The 22,253-nt window shown below is 40.2% G+C and overlaps 1 non-coding gene across 1 annotated transcript; it reads right to left on the reverse strand.

The window, feature by feature from the left end:
* Positions 1-410: 410 nt before the first annotated feature.
* On the reverse strand, positions 411-518 carry LOC130947630 (small nucleolar RNA R71). Its single transcript, XR_009072733.1, has one exon. It is a non-coding gene; the product is annotated as a small nucleolar RNA R71 (small nucleolar RNA).
* Positions 519-22,253: the final 21,735 nt, after the last annotated feature.

The raw sequence follows: 22,253 nt of genomic DNA on the forward strand, positions 1-22,253 counted from the left end.
AAGGAGACATGGCCGAACCCAATAACAATGGTGGAGATGCAAGGAAGATGCTTGGTGACTTTATTGCACCCTCTTCTAACTTCTATGGAAGAAGCATCTCAATTCCTGCCATTGGAGCAAACAACTTTGAGCTTAAGCCTCAATTAGTTTCTCTAATGCAAAAAAATTGCAAGTTTCATGGACTTCCATTGGAAGATCCTTATCAGTTCTTAGCTGAATTCTTGCAAATCTATGACACTGTCAAGACCAATGGAGTTGATCCCGAGGTCTACAGGCTTATGCTTTTCCCTTTTGCTGTAAGAGACAGAGCTAGAACATGGTTGGATTCACAACCTAAGGAAAGCCTGAACTCTTGGGAAAAGCTGGTCAGTGCTTTCCTGGCCAAATTCTTTCCACCTCAAAAGATGAGCAAGCTTAGAGTGGAAATCCAAACCTTCAGACAGAAGGAAGGTGAGTCCCTCTATGAAGCTTGGGAAAGATATAAGCAATTGATCAAAAGGTGTCCTACTGACATGCTTCCAGAATGGAGCATCATATGTATATTCTATGATGGTCTGTCTGAGTCGTCAAAAATGTCATTGGACCATTCTGCAAGAGGATCTCTTCATCTGAAAACCCATGCAGAAGCTCAAGAACTCATTGAAATGGTTGCAATTAACCAGTTCATGTACACCTCTGAAAGGAATCCTGTGAACAATGGGACACCTCAGAAGAAGGGAGTTCTTGAAATTGATACTCTAAATGCCATATTGGCTCATAACAAAATATTGACTCAGCAAGTCAATATGATTTCTCAGAGTCTGAATAGATTGCAAGCTGCAACCAACAGTACTAAAGAGGCATCTTCTCAAAAAGAAGCTTATGATCCTGAGAACCTTGAAATGGCAGAGGTTAATTACATGGGAGAACCCTATGGAAACACCTATAATTTTTCATGGAGAAATCATCCAAATTTCTCATGGAAGGACCAATAGAAGCCTCACCAAGGCTTCAACAACAATGGTGGAAGAAATAGGTTTAGCAATAGCAAGCCTTTTCCATCATCTTCTCAGCAACAGACAGAGAATTCTGCATAGAGCCATTCTGGCCTGGCAACCATGGTCTCTGATCTATCTAAGACCACACTAAGTTTCATGAATGAAACAAGGTCCTCCATTAGAAGTTTGGAGGCACAGGTGGGTCAGCTGAGTAAGAAGATTACTGAAACCCCCCCAGTACTCTCCCAAGCAATACAAAAGAAAATCCCAAGAGAGAGTGAAGGCCATAACCATGATCAACATGGCCGAACCTAGAAAGAGAGAGGAGGACGTGAGTCCCAGTGAGAAAAGCCTCATGGGACGTCCTTTGGACAGAAAGGAGTTTCCCTTTGAGGAACCAAAGGAATCTAAGGCTCATACAGAGACCATAGAGATTCCATTGAACTTCTTTCTGCCATTGATGAGCTCTGATGAATATTCTTCCTCTGAAGAGGATGAAGACATCATTGAAGAGCAGGTTGCTAAATATCTAAGAGCCATCATGAAGTTAAATGCCAGTTTATTTGGTAATGAGACTTGGGAGGATGAACCCCCTTGTTCACCAATAAACTGCGTGCACTAATGAGGCAGATATTGCCTCAGAAGAAACTGGATCCTGGAAAATTCTTCATACCTTGTACCATAGGCACCATGACCTTTGAAAAGGCTCTGTGTGACCTTGGGTCAGGGATAAACCTCCTATCGCTCTCTGTAATGGAGAAACTGGGAATCTTTGAGGTACAAGCTGCAAGAATCTCACTGGAGATGGCAAACAAATCAATGAAACAGGCTTATGGACTAGTAGAGGACGTGCTAGTAAAAGTTGAAGGCCTTTACATCCCTGCTGATTTCATAATCCTAGATTCTGGGAAAGATGAGGATGAATCCATCATCCTTGGCAGACCTTTTCTAGCCACAGCAAAAGCTGTGATTGATGTTGACAGAGGATAGTTGGTCCTTCAGTTGAATGAAGACTCCCTTGTATTTAAGACTCAAGGTTCTCATTTTGTAACCAGGAGAGGAAGCATGAGAAGCTTCTCTCAGAACAGAGTCAAACAAAACCCCCATATTCAAATTCTAAGTTTGGTATTAGGAGGCCACAACTAAACTCTAAGTTTGGTGTTGAGAGGCCCCAACATCGCTATGATTATCTGTGAGGCTCCATGAGAGCTCACTGTCAAGCTATTAACATTAAAGAAGCGCTTGTTGGGAGGCAACCCAATGTTATTTACTTATATCTATTTATTTTCCATTGCTATTTTATGTTCTCTTTATGTTGATAATCATGTGAAGTCACAAAAACAACTGAAAAATCAAAAACAGAATGAAAAATAGCATTAAAAATAGCTCACCCTGGAGGAAGAGCTTACTGGCGTTTAAACGCCAGTAAGAAGCATCAAACTGGCGTTTAACGCCAGAAAGAAGCATCAAGCTGGCATTAAATGCCAGAAACAAGCACCAGATTGGCGTTTAACGCTAGAACAGAACATGGAATTGGCGTTTAACGCCAAGAATGGGAGAAAAGCTGGCGTTAAATGCCAGAAACAAGCAGCAAGCTGGCGTTTAACGCCAGACATGCATTATAAGGGCGTTTTGCACGCCTAATTGGAGCAGGGATGCTAAGTCCTTGACCCCTCAGGATCTGTGGACCCCACAGGATTCCCACCTACCCCACCTCTTCTTCTCTCCTCTTCACACCTTTTCATAACACTCTTCCCCAAATACCCTTCACCAATCACCCCCATATCTCTTTCCCAAAAACCCCACCTACCTCCAAATTCAAAATTTTTTCCCTCCCAAACCCAACCCTAATGGCCGAACCCTAACCCTCCCCCCCACCCCTATATAAACCCCTTAACATTACTCCATTTTCATACATCACAAACACTACTTCTCCCCCTTGGCCGAATACACTCTCTCACTCCATCTCCTACCTTTTCTTCTTCTTCTACTACTTTCTTTCTTCTTTTGCTCGAGGACGTGCAAACCTTTTAAGTTTGGTGTGGTAAAAGCATTGCTTTTTGTTTTTCCATAACCATCAATGGCACCTAAGGCCAGAGAAACTTCAAGAAAGAGGAAAGGGAAGGCAATTGCTTCCACCTCTAAGTTATAGGAGATGGAGAGATTTATCTCAAAGATCCATCAAAACCACTTCTATGAAGTTGTGGCCAAGAAAAAGGTGATCCCTGAGGTCCCTTTTAAGCTCAAAAAGAGTGAGTATCCGGAGATCTGACAAGAGATTAGAAGAAGAGGATGGGAAGTTCTCTCTAATCCTATTCAACAAGTCAGAATCTTAATGGTTCAAGAGTTCTATGCAAACGCATGGATCACTAGGAACCATGATCAAAGTATGAACCCAAACCCAAAGAATTGGCTTATAATGGTTCGGGGGAAATACTTAGATTTCAGTCCGGAAAATGTAAGGTTGGCGTTCAACTTGCCAATGATGTAAGAAAACGCACGCCCCTACACTAGAAGGGTCAACTTTGATCAAAGGTTGGACCTAGTCCTTATGGACATATGTGTGGAAGGAGCTCAATGGAAAGTTGACTCAAGAGGCAAGCCGGTTCAATTGAGAAGACCGGACCTTAAGCCTGTAGCTAGAGGATGGTTGGAGTTCATCCAACGCTCAATCATTTCTACTAGCAACCGGTATGAAGTTATTGTAGACCGGGCCATCATGATCCATAGTATCATGATTGGGGAGGAAGTGGAAGTTCATGAGATTATACCTCAAGAACTCTACAAGGTGGCTGATAAGTCCTCCACTTTGGCAAGGTTAGCCTTTCCTCACCTCATTTGCCACCTCTTCAATTCGGCTGGAATTGACATAGAGGGAGACATCCTTATTGATAAGGACAAGCTGGTGCACGAAATTGTGATCACTACAACTCAAATAATCCACAAACTTGGTGTTCAACACCATGGCATAAACACAACTTCGCACAACTAACCAGCAAGTGTACTGGGTCGTCCAAGTAATAAACCTTACGCGAGTAAGGGTCGATCCCACAGAGATTGTTGGTATGAAGCAAGCTATGGTCACCTTGTAAATCTTAGTCAGGCAAACTCAATTGGGTATGGGTGATATACGAATAAAACATAAACGTAAAGATAGAGATACTTATGCAATTCATTGGTGGGAATTTCAGATAAGCGTATGAAGATGCTGTGTTCCTTCCGTCTCTCTGCTTTCCTACTGTCTTCATCCAATCCTTCTTACTCCTTTCCATGGCAAGCTGTATGCAAGGGTTTCACCGTTGTCAGTGGCTACCTCCCATCCTCTCAGTGGAAATGTTCAACGCACCCTGTCACGGCACGGCTATCCAGCTGTCGGTTCTCGATCATGTCGGAATAGAATCTAGTGATTCTTTTGCGTCTGTCACTAACGCCCCACAATCGCGAGTTTGAAGCTCGTCACAGTCATTCAATCATTGAATCCTACTCAGAATACCACAGATAAGGTTTAGACCTTCCGGATTCTCTTGAATGCCGCCATCAGTTCTAGCTTATACCACGAAGACTCTGATCTCACGGAATGGCTGGCTCCGTTGTCAGGTGAGCGCTCGGTTGTCAGGCGATCAACCATGCGTCGTGTATCAGGAATCCAAGAGATATCCACCCAATCTAAGGTAGAACGGAGGTGGTTGTCAGTCACACGTTCATAGGTGAGAATGATGATGAGTGTCACGGATCATCACATTCATCAAGTTGAGAACAAGTGATATCTTGGAACAAGAACAAGCGGAATTGAATAAAAGAACAATAGTAATTGCATTAATACTCGAGGTACAGCAGAGCTCCACACCTTAATTTATGGTGTGTAGAAACTCCACCGTTGAAAATACATAAGAACAAGGTCTAGGCATGGCCGTGAGGCCAGCCCCCAAACGTGATCAAAAGATCTAAAGATCAAAAGATTCCAAAGATCAGAAGATGAAAATACAATAGTAAAAGGTCCTATATATAGAGAACTAGTAGCCTAGGGTTTACAGAGATGAGTAAATGACATAAAAATCCACTTCCGGGCCCACTTGGTGTGTGCTTGGGCTGAGCATTGAAGCATTTTCGTGTAGAGACTCTTCTTGGAGTTAAACGCCAGCTTTGGTGCCAGTTTGGGCGTTTAACTCCCATTCTTGTGCCAGTTCCGGTGTTTAACGCTGGGAATTCTGAGGGTGACTTTGAACGCCGGTTTGGGCCATCAAATCTTGGGCAAAGTATGAACTATCATATATTTCTGGAAAGCCCAGGATGTCTAATTTCCAACGCCGTTGAGAGCGCGCCAATTGGGATTCTGTAGCTCCCGAAAATCCACTTCGAGTGCAGGGAGGTCAGAATCTAACAGCATCTGCAGTCCTTTTTAGTCTCTGAATCAGATTTTTGCTCAGGTCCCTCAATTTCAGCCAGAAAATACCTGAAATCATAGAAAAACACACAAACTCATAGTAAAGTCCAGAAAAGTGAATTTTAACTAAAAACTAATAAAAATATACTAAAAACTAACTAAAACATACTAAAAACATACTAAAAACAATGCCAAAAAGCGTACAAATTATCCGCTCATCACAACACCAAACTTAAATTGTTGCTTGTCCTCAAGCAACTGAAAATCAAACAAGATAAAAAGAAGAGAATATGCAATGAATTCCAAAAACATATATGAAGATCAGTATTAATTAGATGAGCGGGGCTTTTAGCTTTTTGCCTCTGAACAGTTTTGGCATCTCACTCTATCCTTTGAAATTCAGAATGATTGGCTTCTTTAGGAACTTAGAATCCAGATAGTGTCATTGATTCTCCTAGTTAAGTATGATGATTCTTGAACACAGCTACTTATTGAGTATTGGCCGTGGCCCAAAGCACTCTGTCTTCCAGTATTACCACCGGATACAAACATGCCACAGACACATAATTGGGTGAACCTTTTCAGATTGTGACTCAGCTTTGCTAGAGTCCCCAATTAGAGGTGTCCAGGGTTCTTAACCACACTCTTTTTGCCTTGGATCACAACTTTGTTTCTTTCTCTTTTTTTTTCTCCTTTTTTTCGTTTTCTTTTCTCCCTTTTTTTTCGTTTTTCTCCTTTTTTTTTTGTATTCACTGCTTTTTCTTGCTTCAAGAATCATTTTTATGATTTTTCAGATCCTCAGTAACATGTCTCCTTTTTCATCATTCTTTCAAGAGCCAACATTCATGAACCACAAATTCAAAAGACATATGCACTGTTTAAGCATACATTCAGAAAACAAAAGTATTGCCACCACATCAAAATAATTAAACTATTATAAAATTCAAAATTCATGCAATTCTTCTCTTTTTCAATTAAGGACATTTTTCATTCAAGAAAGGTGATGGATTCATAGGACATTCATAACTTTAAGGCATAGACACTAAGACACTAATGATCACAAGACACAAACATAGATAAACATAAGCATAAAATTCGAAAAACAGGAAAATAAAGAACAAGGAAATTAAAGAACGGGTCCACCTTAGTGATGGCGGCTTGTTCTTCCTCTTGAAGATCCTATGGAGTGCTTGAGCTCCTCAATGTCTCTTCCTTGTCTTTGTTGCTCCTCTCTCATGATTCTTTGATCTTCTCTAATTTCATGGAGGAGAATGGAATGTTCTTGGTGCTCCACCCTTAGTTGTCCCATGTTGGAGCTCAATTCTCCTAGGGAGGTGTTCAGTTGCTCCCAATAGTTTTGTGGAGGAAAGTGCATCCCTTGAGGCATCTCAGGGATCTCATGATGAGTGGGATCTCTTGTATGCTCCATCCTTTTCTTAGTGATGGGCTTAACCTCATCAATGGGGATGTCTCCATCTATGTCAACTCCAACTGAATAACAGAGGTGACAAATGAGATGAGGAAAGGCCAACCTTGCCAAGGTAGAGGACTTGTCCGCCACCTTATAAAGTTCTTGGGATATCACCTCATGAACTTCTATTTCTTCTCCAATCATGATACTATGGATCATGATGGCTCGGTCTACAGTAACTTCGGACCGGTTGCTAGTGGGAATGATTGAGTGTTGGATAAACTCCAACCATCCCCTAGCCACAGGCTTGAGGTCATGCCTTCTCAGTTGAACCGGCTTCCCTCTTGAATCTCTCTTCCATTGGGCGCCCTCTTCACAAATGTCTATGAAGACTTGGTCCAACCTTTGATCAAAGTTGACCCTTCTAGTGTAAGGGTGTTCATCTCCTTGCATCATGGGCAAGTTGAATGCCAACCTTACATTTTCCGGACTAAAATCCAAGTATTTCCCCCGAACCATTGTAAGCCAATTCTTTGGGTCCGGGTTCACACTTTGATCATGGTTCTTGGTGATCCATGCATTGGCATAGAACTCTTGAACCATTAGGATTCCGACTTGTTGAATGGGGTTGGTAAGAACTTCCCAACCTCTTCTTCGGATCTCATGTCGGATCTCCGAATATTCACTCTTTTTAAGTTTGAAAGGGACCTCGGGGATCACCTTCTTCAAGGCCACAACTTCATAGAAGTGGTCTTGATGCACCCTTGAGATGAATCTCTCCATCTCCCATGACTCGGAGGTGAAAGCTTTTGCCTTCCCTTTCTTCTTTCTAGAGGTTTCTCCGGCCTTGGATGCCATAAATGGTTATGGAAAAACAAAAAGCAATGCTTTTACCACACTAAACTTAAAAGGTTTGCTCGTCCTCGAGCAAAAGAAGAAAGAAGAGAGTAAAAGAAGAAGAAATAGAGGAGATGGAGATGGCTTGGTGGTTTGGCCAAAGGGGGAGAAGTAGTGTTTAGGTTGTGTGAAAATGAAGGAGTGAAGAGGGGTTTATATAGGGGTGGGGGGAGGGTTATGGTTCGGTTATGAGAGGGTGGGTTTGGGAGGGAAAGTGTTTTGAATTTGAATGGTGAGGTAGGTGAGGGTTTATGAAGGATGGATGTGAGTGGTGAAGAGAAAGATGGGATTTGATAGGTGAAGGGGTTTTGGGGAATAGGTGTTGAGGTGATTGGTGAATGGGTGAAGAAGAGAGAGAGTGGTGGGGTAGGTGGGGATCTTGTGGGGTCCACAGATCCTGAGGTGTCAAGGAAAAGTCATTCCTGCACCAAGTGGCGAGCAAAAGTGCCATTTGTGCCAATTCTGGCGTTAAACGCCGGGCTGGTGCCCATTTCTGGCGTTTAACGCCAAGTTCTTGCCCTTCTCTGGCGTTTAACGCCAGTCTGGTGCCCCTTTCTGGCGTTAAACGCCCAGAATGGTGCCAGACTGGGCGTTAAACGCCCATCTGCTAGCCTTACTGGCGTTTAAACGCCAGCAGGTTCTCCTCCAGGGTGTGCTATTTTTCTTTCTGTTTTTCATTCTGTTTTTGCTTTTTCAATTGATTTTGTGACTTCTCATGATCATCAACCTACAGAAAACATAAAATAACAAAGAAAAATAGATAAAATATAACATTGGGTTACCTCCCAACAAGCGCTTCTTTAATGTCAGTAGCTTGACAGAGGGCTCTCATGGAGCCTCACAGATGCTCAGAGCAATGTTGGAACCTCCCAACACCAAACTTAGAGTTTGAATGTGGGGGTTCAACACCAAAATTAGAAGTTGGTTGTGGCCTCCCAACACCAAACTTAGAGTTTGACTGTGGGGGCTCTGTTTGGCTCTGTTTTGAGAGAAGCTCTTCATGCTTCCTCTCTATGGTGACAGAGGGATATCCTTGAGCCTTAAACACAAAGGATTTTTCATTAACTTGAATGATCAATTCTCCTCTATCAACATCAATCACAGCCTTTGCTGTGGCTAGGAAGGGTCTGCCAAGGATGATGGATTCATCCATGCACTTCCCAGTCTCTAGGACTATGAAATCAGCAGGGATGTAATGGTCTTCAACTTTTACCAGAACATCCTCTACAAGTTCATAAGCTTGTTTTCTTGAGTTGTCTGCCATCTCTAGTGAGATTCTTGCAGCTTACACCTCAAAGATCCCTAGCTTCTCCATTATAGAGAGAGGCATGAGGTTTACACTTGACCCTAAGTCACACAGAGCCTTCGTAAAGGTCATGGTGCCTATGGTACAAGGTATTGAAAACTTCCCAGGATCCTGTTTCTTTTGAGGTAATTTCTGCTGAGGCAAGTCATCCAGTTCTTTGGTGAGCAAAGGAGGTTCATCATCCCAAGTCTCATTTCCAAATAACTTGTCATTTAGCTTCATGATTGCTCTAAGGTATTTAGCAACTTGCTCTTCAGTGACATACTCATCCTCTTCAGAGGAAGAATGCTCATCAAAGCTCATGAATGGCAGAAGTAAGTCCAATGGAATCTCTATGGTCTCATTTTGAGCCTCAGATTCCCATGGTTCCTCATTGGGGAACTCATTGGAGGTTAGTGGACGTCCATTGAGGTCTTCCTCAGTGGCGTTCACTGCCTCTTCCTCCTCTCCAAATTCGGCCATGTTGATGGCTTTGCACTCTCCTTTTGGATTTTCTTCTGTATTGCTTGGAAGAGTACTAGGAGGGAGTTCAGTAATTTTCTTGCTCAGCTGACCCACTTGTCCCTCCAAGTTTCTAATGGAGGACCTTGTTTCCGTCATGAAACTTTGAGTGGTTTTGATTAGATCAGAGACCATGGTTGCTAAGTCAGAGGTGTTCTGCTTAAAACTCTCTGTCTGTTGCTGAGAAGATGACGGAAAAGGCTTGCCATTGCTAAACCTGTTTCTTCCACCATTATTGTTGTTGAAACCTTGTTGAGGTCTCTGTTGATCCTTCCATGAGAGATTTGGATGATTTCTCCATGAAGGATTATAGGTGTTTCCATAGGGTTCTCCCATGTAATTCACCTTTTCCATTGAAGGGTTCTCAGGATCATAAGCTTCTTCTTCAGATGAAGCTTCCTTAGTACTGCTTGGTGCATTTGGCATTCCAGACAGACTTTGAGAAATCATATTGACTTGCTGAGTCAATATTTTGTTCTGAGCCAATATGGCATTCAAAGTGTCAATCTCAAGAACTCCTTTCTTCTGATTCGTCCCATTGTTCACAGGATTCCTTTCAGAAGTGTACATGAATTGGTTATTTGCAACCATTTCAATGAGCTCTTGAGCTTCTGTAGGTGTCTTCTTCAGATGAAGAGATCCTCCAGCAGAGCTATCCAAAGACATCTTGGACAGTTCAGAGAGACCATCATAGAAAATACCTATGATGCTCCATTCAGAAAGCATGTCAGAGGGACACTTTCTGATTAATTGTTTGTATCTTTCCCAAGCTTCATAGAGGGATTCTCCTTCCTTCTGTCTGAAGGTTTGGACTTCCACTCTAAGCTTACTCAATTTTTGAGGTGGAAAGAACTTTGCCAAGAAGGCATTGACTAGCTTTTCCCAAGAGTTCAGGCTTTCTTTAGGTTGTGAGTCCAACCATGTTCTAGCTCTGTCTCTTACAGCAAAAGGGAATAGCATAAGTCTGTAGACCTCAGGGTCAACCCCATTAGTCTTGACAGTGTCACAGATTTGCAAGAATTCAGCTAAAAACTGATAAGGATCTTCCAATGGAAGTCCATGGAACTTGCAATTCTATTGCATTAGAGAAACTAATTGAGGCTTAAGCTCAAAGTTGTTTGCTCCAATGGCAGGGATAGAGATGCTTCTACCATAGAAGTCGGGAGTAGGTGCAGTAAAGTCACCCAGCACCTTCCTTGCATTGTTGGCATTGTTGTTGTTTTTGGCTGCCATGGGTTCTTCTTCTTTGAAGATTTCTGTTAGGTCCTCTACAGAGGATTGTGCCTTAGCTTCTCTTAGCTTTCGTGTCAAGGTCCTTTCAGGTTCAGGGTCAGCCTCAACAAGAATGCTTTTGTCTTTGCTCCTGCTCATAAGAAAGAGAAGAAAACAAGAAAATATGGAATCCTCTATGTCACAGTATAGAGATTCCTTGAGGTGTCAGAGGAAAAGAAAAATGGAAGGCAGAAGTAGAAGAATTCGAACTTATCAAGAGAGATGGAGTTCGAATTGTTCATTGAGGAATAGTGTTAGTCCATAAATAGAAGGATGTGAAAAGAGGGGAAGTAATTTTCAAAAATTAAGTAAAAGATTTTGAAAACATTTTGAAAAACACTAATTGATTTTCGAAAACCAAGAGTGGAAAAGAAATCAAGTGATTTTTGAAAAAGATTTTGAAATTAGAAATTAAAAAGATATGATTGAAAACTATTTTGAAAAAGATGTGATCAGGGAGATATGATTGGTGAGGTAGAATGTGATTGAGAAGATATGATTTGAAAAACATTTTAAAAAAATTTGATTTTAAAAATTAATGACTTGGCTATCAAGAAAAGATATGATTCAAACATTAAACCTTTCTCAACAGAAAAGGCAGCATACTTGAAATGTTGAATCAAATCATTAATTGATAGCAAGTATCCTTGAAAATAGAAAGAAATTGATTTTGAAAAAGATTTGATTGAAAAGATTTGATTTGAAAAAGATTTGATTTTGAAAAGATTTTGAAAACTTAAAAAAAAATTTGATTTGAAAACAAAATCTTCCCTCTTGTGCCATCCTGGCGTTAAACGCCCAGAATGGTGCACATTTTGGCGTTTAACGCCCAAATCACTACCCTTCTGGGCGTTAAACGCTAGTCTGTCTTCTTCACTGGGCATTTTGAACGCCCAGCTTTTTCTGTGTAGTTCCTCTGCTGTATGTTCTGAATCTTCAATCCTCTATATTATTGACTTGAAAAGACACAAATTAAAAATATTTTTGGATTTTTAATAATGAGGAATAATCAAAATGCAACTAAAATCAAATAACAATGCATGCAAGACACCAAACTCAGCAGTTTGTATACTACTGACATTGACAAAATGAGAATGCATATGAGACACACAAAACACTCAAGTCAAGAGAATTTAAAGATCAGAGCAATGAAATCATCAAGAACATCCTGAAGATCACTTAAGACACATGAATGAATGCAAGAAGAACAGAAACATGCAATTGACACCAAACTTAAAATGAGACTCTAGACTCAAACAAGAAACATACAATATTTTTTGGTTTTTATTTTGTGTTTTTCGAAAATTAAGTGAAGAAGAAAATAAAGGTATCAAAATTCTTGATGAGAATTCCAGTAATCATTGCAATGCTAGTCTAAGACTCCGGTCCAGGAATTAGACATGGCTTCATAGCCAGCCAAGCTTTCAAAGAAAGCTCCGGTCCAAAACACTAGACATGGCCAATGGCCAGCCAAGCCTTAGCAGATCACTGCTCCAACAGCAAGATTGATAGAAATCAACAAGCTCTTGTGATGATAAGTTGAAACCTCGGTCCAATAAAATTAGACATGGCTTCACAGCCAGCCAGACTTCAACAGATCATCATGAAACACTAGAATTCATTCTTAAGAACTCTGAAGAAAAATACCTAATCTAAGCAACAAGATGAACCGTCAGTTGTCCAAACTCAACAATCCCCGGCAACGGCGCCAAAAACTTGGTGCACGAAATTGTGATCACTACAACTCAAATAATCCACAAACTTGGTGTTCAACACCATGGCATAAACACAACTTCGCACAACTAACCAGCAAGTGTACTGGGTCGTCCAAGTAATAAACCTTACGCGAGTAAGGGTCGATCCCACAGAGATTGTTGGTATGAAGCAAACTATGGTCACCTTGTAAATCTTAGTCAGGCAAACTCAATTGGGTATGGGTGATATACGAATAAAATATAAAGGTAAAGATAGAGATACTTATGCAATTCATTGGTGGGAATTTCAGATAAGCGTATGAAGATGCTGTGTTCCTTCCGTCTCTCTGCTTTCCTACTGTCTTCATCCAATCCTTCTTACTCCTTTCCATGGCAAGCTGTATGCAAGGGTTTCACCGTTGTCAGTGGCTACCTCCCATCCTCTCAGTGGAAATGTTCAACGCACCCTGTCACGGCACGGCTATCCAGCTGTCGGTTCTCGATCATGTCGGAATAGAATCTAGTGATTCTTTTGCGTCTGTCACTAACGCCCCACAATCGTGAGTTTGAAGATCGTCACAGTCATTCAATCATTGAATCCTACTCAGAATACCACAGACAAGGTTTAGACCTTCCGGATTCTCTTGAATGCCACCATCATTTCTAGCTTATACCACGAAGACTCTGATCTCACGGAATGGCTGGCTCGGTTGTCAGGTGAGCGCTCAGTTGTCAGGCGATCAACCATGCGTCGTGTATCAGGAATCCAAGAGATATCCACCCAATCTAAGGTAGAACGGAGGTGGTTGTCAGTCACACGTTCATAGGTGAGAATGATGATGAGTGTCACGGATCATCACATTCATCAAGTTGAAGAACAAGTGATATCTTGGAACAAGAACAAGCGGAATTGAATAGAAGAACAATAGTAATTGCATTAATACTCGAGGTATAGCAGAGCTCCACACCTTAATCTATGGTGTGTAGAAACTCCACCATTGAAAATACATAAGAACAAGGTCTAGGCATGGCCGTGAGGCCAGCCCCCAAACGTGATCAAAAGATCTAAAGATCAAAAGATTCCAAAGATCAGAAGATGAAAATACAATAGTAAAAGGTCCTATATATAGAGAACTAGTAGCCTAGGGTTTACAGAGATGAGTAAATGACATAAAAATCCACTTCCGGGCCCACTTGGTGTGTGCTTGGGCTGAGCATTGAAGCATTTTCGTGTAGAGACTCTTCTTGGAGTTAAACGCCAGCTTTGGTGCCAGTTTGGGCGTTTAACTCCCATTCTTGTGCCAGTTCCGGCGTTTAACGCTGGGAATTCTGAGGGTGACTTTGAACGCCGGTTTGGGCCATCAAATCTTGCGCAAAGTATAGACTATCATATATTGCTGGAAAGCCCAGGATGTCTACTTTCCAACGCCGTTGAGAGCGCGCCAATTGGGCTTCTCTAGCTCCAGAAAATCCACTTCGAGTGCAGGAAGGTCAGAATCCAACAGCATCTGCAGTCCTTTTTAGTCTCTGAATTAGATTTTTGCTCAGGTCCCTCAATTTCAGCCAGAAAATACCTGAAATCACAGAAAAACACACAAACTCATAGTAAAGTCTAGAAAAGTGAATTTTAACTAAAAACTAATAAAAATATACTAAAAACTAACTAAAACATACTAAAAACATACTAAAAACAATGCCAAAAAGCGTACAAATTATCCGCTCATCACAAGCCCATCACTAAGAAGAGGATGGAGCAAACAAGAGAGCCCACTCATGGACCTCAACAAGAGCATGAGGATATTCCTCATCATGAAATCCCTGAGATGCCTCAAGGGATGCACTTTCCTCCATAAAACTATTGGGAGCAAATCATTACCTCCCTAGGAGAATGAAGTTCCAACATAGGACAACTAAGGATGGAGCACCAAGAGCACTCCATCATTCTCCATGAGATTAGAGAAGATGAAGGAGCTATGAGGGAAGAGCAACAAAGGCAAGAAAGAGACATAGAAGAGCTCAAGAACACCATTGGTTCTTCAAGAGGAAGAAGGCGCCACCCCCACTAAGATGGACCCATTCCTTAATCTCCTTGTCTATTTATTTTTATGTTTTCATTCTCTATGCTTTATGTTTATGTTTGTGTCTTATTACATGATCATTAGTGTCTAGTGTCTATGCCTTAAGGCTATGAATGTTGACGTGGCAGAAATTGGCGAGTTAAGAAATTATTATAAGAGACACGTTGCAAGTACAATCCTTAACCAGCCGAAAATCCGCTTATCAATTTAGAAGGGTTGTCATAATATTGAAATTAAAATACTGGTAGTATGAATCGCAGGTCGTCTCCCAACGAGTTGCAGAAAGATGTGCTATTTTATTAATCAGACGTTTTCAAAAATGGTTGAGTTGGTAAACAGGAAATTAAATCAAAGAATTTAGATAATTTAAATAAAAGCCTTGACTGGGAGTAGATTAGTTGGAAGCCCTATTCTTATTGAAGTACTCTCAAGATTAATTGATAATTGAAGGTTGCTTTGCTTAGTTATCCTTTACTAGGTAGAGGAAAGTCAAGCAAGTTAGAAAGCTATTTCTAGTCACAAGTCCTAATCCTCTCCCTTGGGAAGGACTAGTGTCAATGACTGGAGGGTGATCTAACAATAAACCCAATTACAATTTTTCTCTTGAGTAATCCAACTCAAGGTTTCCTTTCAATCATCTCCCAATCAAGTTATGAAACTACTCACTCATTATAATTATAGACTTCACAAAATCAATGGAGAAAATAAGAGAAGACATAATGAATAATAATAAAGAGATTAATTAAAAATAAAGATAATCTGTATTAATAACTTGTGAAAATAATCCAATGTCAACTCTGAAGGAATTAAGAATATGGAAGAATAAATGAAAAGTAAATAACAGGATATAATGACTAGTACCAGAGGTAGACTCTTCTCAAAAGCTAAAGCCAAAATTCTTCAAATCCTAATTTATGAATGTCAAAGAGAGAAAACCTAGGAGAGAGTAAAATCAGATCTAAAAACTAAAAATTATGCGGAATGAATGTTGTTCTCCTGTTTCTACATGTTCCCTGGCTCTAATCTGTGTTTCTGGGCCGAAAACTGGGTTGAAATGCGGCCCAGAAACTCTGCCAGTGACTTCTGAAATTATGCAGATCGCGCACATCACGTGGCTGCATCGTCCACGCGTTCGCGTCACTCAGCGTTTCTCGTACCACGCGTGCGCGTCGTTTGTGCAGCTTCCAATCCGCGCGGTTGTGTCAGGCACACGAGCGCGTCACTGTGATTTCTTCTGTTTCGCGTGGTCGCGTCATCCATGCGACCGCGTGACTTCTCGTTGGTCATCTCCTCAATTCTTTGTGTTCCTTCCATTTTTGCACACTTCCTCTTCATTCCTTACGCCATTATTGCCCTATGAAGCCTGAAACACTTAACACACAGATCACGGCATTGAATGGTACAAAGGAAGATAAAAATATATAATTAAAAGATCTTAGGAAGCAAGTTTTTAATCATAGGATATTTTTAGGAAGGAATTGTAAATACATGCAAATCATATGAATAAGTGGGCAAGGACTTGATAAAACACACAATTAAACACAGTATGAATCATAAAATAGTGGTTTATCAACCTCCCCACACTTAAACATTAGCATGTCCTCATGCTAAGTTGAAGGAGATAAATATGAATGAATAGGAACATGTAAGACTCATGTAATGCAATGCAACCTATATACATGTGAATGCAACTATATGAGTTTGTCTACATGATTAAAAATAGATAAGTTCTCTAAGACAAAATATCGTAAAAGCAGATAAATTTGTAAGAAGATAGCTTGTGAAAGCAGGGGGTACAGGACTGAGCATCGAACCCTTACTGTTGGTGCGTGTGCACTCTAATCAACTCTAGTATATGGGGTAATCACTTTATCCTTCTCTAATCATGCTTTCAAAAATTTTATTTTTCACCTAATCAATCAACAATTTTTAAATGCCAATGCAAACATCATGAGGTCTTTTCATGGTTGTAATGGGGCTAAGGTAAAGGTGGGGATACACATATGGCTAAGTGAGCTTGTATATTAAATCTTTAATTAACCTAAGCTCTCACCTAACATACATATATTCTATATAATTGCAGCATTCATATTAGCTACCCGAAATCTCCTTTTCACATTCCATATTCATGTCTCATCCTTTATTTTGATTTTATCACATGTGCATTGATTATTTAAACTCTGACTTATTATTGGGGTAATTTTGCCCCCTTATTTACTAAAATAAAGAAATTTTTTTTTGTATAGCTTATCAACGCACATAGATTTGTAATTTCTTTTTATGGTTTCACATGAATAGGTACCCAAATTCCCTTTATTCTATTATGACATATTTTTTATTACCCTTTATTCCCACAATTTTCCCATACTCAGTTAACACACAAATTCTATCTTAAGCTAACCAAAGATTCAATTGGGATTTTTAATTGTTTTCCGCTTAAGGCTAGTAATGTGGTACAATATAGAACGAATGTGATTAAAAACAGCTCAAAGTGGTTAACAAAGGTAATTAAAAAGGGTTGGCTTATTTGGGATATGTGAGTTAAACAAACAATGGCCTCAATCATATGCATGCACATAACACATTAATTTTGGACGTATAGGATAAAACAAAATTCAGATTACAATCATAGAGAAGTAAACACACAAGAAAAAAAATGTTTATGGTTAAATAGTGTAACTGATGTGTGGAAAACGATCCAACACAAAACTCACCGGCAAGTGTACCGGGTCGCATCAAGTAATAATAACTCACATGAGTGAGGTCGATCCCACAGGGATTGAAGGATTGAGCAATTTTAGTTTAGTAGTTGGTTTAGTCAAGCGAATCAAGTGTTGGTTGAGTGATTTGTGTTTAACAGAAAGTAAATGACAGTAATTGTAAAAGGGGAAGGGCAAATTGCAGTAAATTAAAGAACAGGAAAGTAAACTTGCAGAATCTTAAAGAACAAGAAAGTAAATGACTGAAACTTAAAGTGCAAGAAATGTAAATAACAGTAACTTAAATGGCAAGAAATGTAAATTGCTTGAATGTAAGAGGGATTTGAGGACTGGGATTGCAGAATCTAAACAAAGAGAAATTAAATTGCAACAATTAATTAAGTAGAAGATGAATTGGATCAAACAGAGATTCAAACAGAAAATGAAATTAACGTGTAGCAGGGTTCACAGAAGAACCAAAAGTAAAATGGGGTCTCAGGTCTCAAGAGACTAGGTAGCAGAGCCTAGATCTCTATTTGCCTTCCCAGATCCAAGTTCACAAAGCAATTGACAAGGAATTGAAGAAGAAGCAGTAAAGAGAATGTAAATTGATTCAATTATGCAGAAAAGTAACTAAAGAGTTCTTGAGTGGAGATTGAGACAGAATTTCCTCAATTCTTAACACCCAAGAATCAAAACAAGGAAATTAAAAAAAGACCCAAGCAAGAATGAGGAAGAAGAGAGATCAATTCTCCTCCCCAATTCTCTGAAATCTTGGTGTAGTCTCTCAAGAAAGGTTACAAAAGCTCAAAGAAAGTGCAAAATTCAAGGCAAAGCAAAAGGTGAGTCAAAAGGTCCTAATTACATCAAACTAGCTCCTATTTATACACTTTCTATTCTTGGATTTTTGGATTTGGATGGGCTTTTGAATTGGTGAAGAAATGAATTAAAATGGGGTTTTAATTTGAATTTTCGGCCCATGAAAAGTTGCTCCCAGGAGGCTGCCCTGCCCTTGTGGAGGGCAGGGCAGGATTTGGTGCATGTTGGTGCGGCTTTGGTGCGGCCTGGTGCATGTTGGTGTGCAAAACGCTGCCCTGCCCGCGCCGAGGGCAGGGCAGGAAAAATTGGTGCGCCAGAATGTGCCACGGTGCGCCAGAATTGAGCCTTGGTGCGCCAGATTTGAGCCTTGGTGCGCCAGATCCATGCACCAACAAAATGCTGCCCTGCCCTCGCGGAGGGCAGGGCAGTGTTTCCACTTTGAGGTCCCGTGTTCGAAACACGGCTAGAACATACGCTCAATTAATTTCCTTGGTTTCTTGGCACGGCACTCAACCTTAGTTCCTTGCTTCTTCCTTGTTCCGTGTTCGATTCTTGTGGCATGCATGGGTGACATTTTTCCTTTGATTTTCTTCCTTGGTGAGCCCGATACTGCCCTTGTGGAGGGCAGGGCAAGGTTTTCTTCTTCTTGGTTCCAAGGCACAATTTTGTGCTCTGCCCTTGTAGTGGGCAGGGCAGAGTTACCTTCCTTGCTTGGTTCCCTTATGTTGCCCTCCTAGAGGGCAGTGTGCCCTTGTGGAGGGTAATGTTTGCCTCCCCCTTTGCATGCGGCACACTTCCTCTTGCTTTGACCACACTTTCCTTTCCTTGGGCTACACTTCTTAGGCCACGCTTTTCCTTTTCTTTTCTTTTCTTCACCTATAATAAACCAAAACAACCACTCCAAGTATCACTAAATTCAAGAGGCTTATAAATCAATTAAAATTCAATTAAATATTAGCTTAAACCTCATGATTTAACATTAATTTCATGGTGGTTGCTTGATTTAGAGAAGTTATGCATTTTCACTCCAAATCACTTACTTAGGATGCAAGAAAGTGCATAAATGCTAACAAAACAAGTGAAATTAGCTTGAAAAATGGGTATATGATGACTTGTCATCACAACACCAAACTTAAATCTTGCTTGTCCCCAAGCAAGCATAAAAAAAAATAAGAGTAAATGACATGAATAAGAAAAGAACACATATCCTTATTAGGCATATAGCAGAACTTGATTTATGGGGTCTTTATGCAGACAATGACAACTCACTTATTGTTGCTGCTACATAATACACATCTTTCCTTAAAGGCTTGCTAAACTTGCTGTTAGAAGACTCACTTTTTAATTACTCCCTTGCTAACTTTTCTTGGCTTACAATGCTTAACAAGCTTATTATTCTTTTAGAGGTTTGGTGTCAAATGTTGCAGTATTAGCCTTTGGCTTTATTTGTTTCTTTCTTTTACTCAACATCTCTCCACCACAGACACTTGGCTCACTAATTCTTCCTAGGATCATTGATGCCCAGCATCTCTTTGGATAACTAAATGTTCTGTATCTAAGTTGCTCTTTATTGTGGATTTTCAATTGGCCATCCCAAATCAGTTGATCTAAGTGACCGGGTTTTAAAATACCCCTTAGAATTTACTCATCCAAGCAGATCTTAGTACAAGAACACCACAGGCATATGTCCTAGGGTCCAAGCTATTGGTGTCCAACCTTTATTCTTTGTTTTTCTTGCCATTTTGGCTTTTCTTTCTTCTTTTTCTTTCTGTTTTCGTTACCAAGGGCTTTTTCATTATTGATAAGAGTCTTTACAACAGCAAGCTAACTCACACTTGAATGAAAATGATATTATGCAACAATTATTTCATGAGTTATGCATTTAATCAAACACATATACCACCACCATCTTCCATTCATACTTATGCAACATTGGATATTTCACTTTTCAATTCATACCAAACTCTTTTATTTAAGCATATGGGAAACAAAACAATTTTCAAGCTAAGTGATGGATAACAAGCATTATGCAGACTTAGCATTTTTAACAAACAATTTCACTTGCAGCTAGATAAATACTTTAGCAAGACATACAATGGTTTCCAGATTCAAAACATTTCACAGCAGCAAGGATTAAGTTTTAGATACAACCTTTGAAGTTGCAGCCCTTTGATTTTTCCTTCTGTTGTGTTCTCTTTGAGTTAAAATGCATAATGTCTTCAATTGTTGACTCATGTCCTGCATAATCCTCAAAGTTGCTTGCTTCTCAAGCCCTTAATTGTATGGTTAGTATGCATAAACTGAGTGTGGTTCTAGGATTGATTTTTGGTGTAGGGACACCAAACTTAATTGTTTGCCACTACCTCAGATGCAACAAGTCAACCATATTTGAAACCATGTATCCTTGCTAAAGGTTAATGACATTAAAGCCAGAAAACAATTCAATAGTTGAATAATGTGTTTGATTACTTGGAGCTAGAATCATGCAAGAGGTGAGAATGTGTTTTTTAAATGATAGTTTTGGTGGAACACCAAACTTAGAAGCTTTCATTCTCCCTTAAATTGTTTTGGTGTGCAACACCAAACTTAGCTCCTTGCAATCCAGCCCAAATTATTCAACATTTTTATTGGAAAAGCTATGAAAAGAAAACTACCTCAGGTTAGGTTGCCTCCCAACAAGCGCTCTTTTATTGTCACTAGCTTGACATCTTCTATTTTTGCTGATCATGGAGGTTGAAAATCACAGTGCCTTAGCTTGTCTTTCTTCACTGTGAACTTCTTTCCGGTTTCCTCTTTGATGACCTCTATAAGTTCTTGTGGAAGGATCTTAGTCACAGTGTAGTGATCAGACAACTGTGGGAATACCTTCATGGTTTGAATATTGATCATCACTCGATCCCCTAGTGAAAACTTTCCAGTGGGGATTTTCTGCTTTTCTTTAGTTCTATCCTCTGTCTCTCCTTGAAAAAATTCCTTGTTGTGTTTTTCTTGGCTGGTACTTCCTTTCTCATTGTCCTCTATGATCCTTTTCCATCCTTCCTTTTTTGTAGCATCTTCGTTGTTGGTTGGTTTGTCTTCAATGGTTTTGAGGAAAGTATTTGGTTTCTTCTCACCCATTTCTGCAAAGTACTTCGCCAGTTGAGCTATCTGCTCCTCAATTCCTTTGATTAACATTGTTTGGTTCCTTGTTGTTTCCTCTTGGTGTTTCATCATTCTCTCTATTAGGATCTCCAAGTTTGTGATTCTCTGAGAGTCTTGTGAGGTTGGTTGGTTATGAGATGTTAAAGGTGGGAAGGGTGGGTGTGGTGGTGGCATGTAGTGGTTGTTATTGCTGTAATGGTGTTTTTGATGGTTTATGAAGTTAGGGTTGTTATAATGGAATTCCCTTGGTTTGTGATTTTGGTACTCATTCCTTCTCCAATTGAGATGGGTTTGGGAGTGTCTGTGTTGTGAGTGCTGGCTTTGAGTGGTATTAGTGAGTGTGTGATGTTGATTGTTTGTGGTCATGAAGTTGCCTTGGTGGGAACTTCCTTGTTCTTGATGTTGAGATTCCCTCATTCTCAGATAGGAATGGGGTCTCCATGGTGGAAATTTGGCATTCACTGCGGCAGATGTCTCCATGTTTTGTTGTGGTTGAAGGTGCATTTGTCTGTTTAAGTCCTTGAATGCATTCTCCCCTTCAATATTCATCACTTCTTTTTCTGAGGTTTCATTCTGTGGTTTCTCAAATGAATATTGGTTGTTGACTCCTTTGTCATTAAAGTCTGCAATTCCTTGGGCAGTTGTTGTTGCTTTGAGTAGGCCATCTGAGAAGTAGTCCACTGCTTTTCTTGTTTCTGGGGTTAATCCTTCATAGAAAGCTCGGAAGCCCACTTTATCAGTCGCTTTCTTGTATCTTTCCCAAGCCTTGAAGAGTGGTTCTTCATCCCCTTGTGTGAATAGATGTTCCTCCTCTTTTAGCTGGATGATCTGTCTAGATGAGGTGAATTTGGCCAGAAATTTGGTGACCAAGTCATCCCAACTAGTGATACTTTCTTGGGGAAAATTTTCAAACCATTGTGCAGCTTCACCCTTTAACGAGAAGGGGAATAACAGGATCTTATAAGTGTCATGATCTGAACCATCGGTTTTGACCGCATTACAAGTCTTCAGAAAAGTGGATATGTGCTGCTGAGGATCTTCCGATGGATTCCCGTCATAAGAACAGTTGTTCTT

Source organism: Arachis stenosperma, chromosome 1, assembly GCF_014773155.1.
Source record: "Arachis stenosperma cultivar V10309 chromosome 1, arast.V10309.gnm1.PFL2, whole genome shotgun sequence".
Classification (NCBI taxonomy): domain Eukaryota; kingdom Viridiplantae; phylum Streptophyta; class Magnoliopsida; order Fabales; family Fabaceae; genus Arachis; species Arachis stenosperma.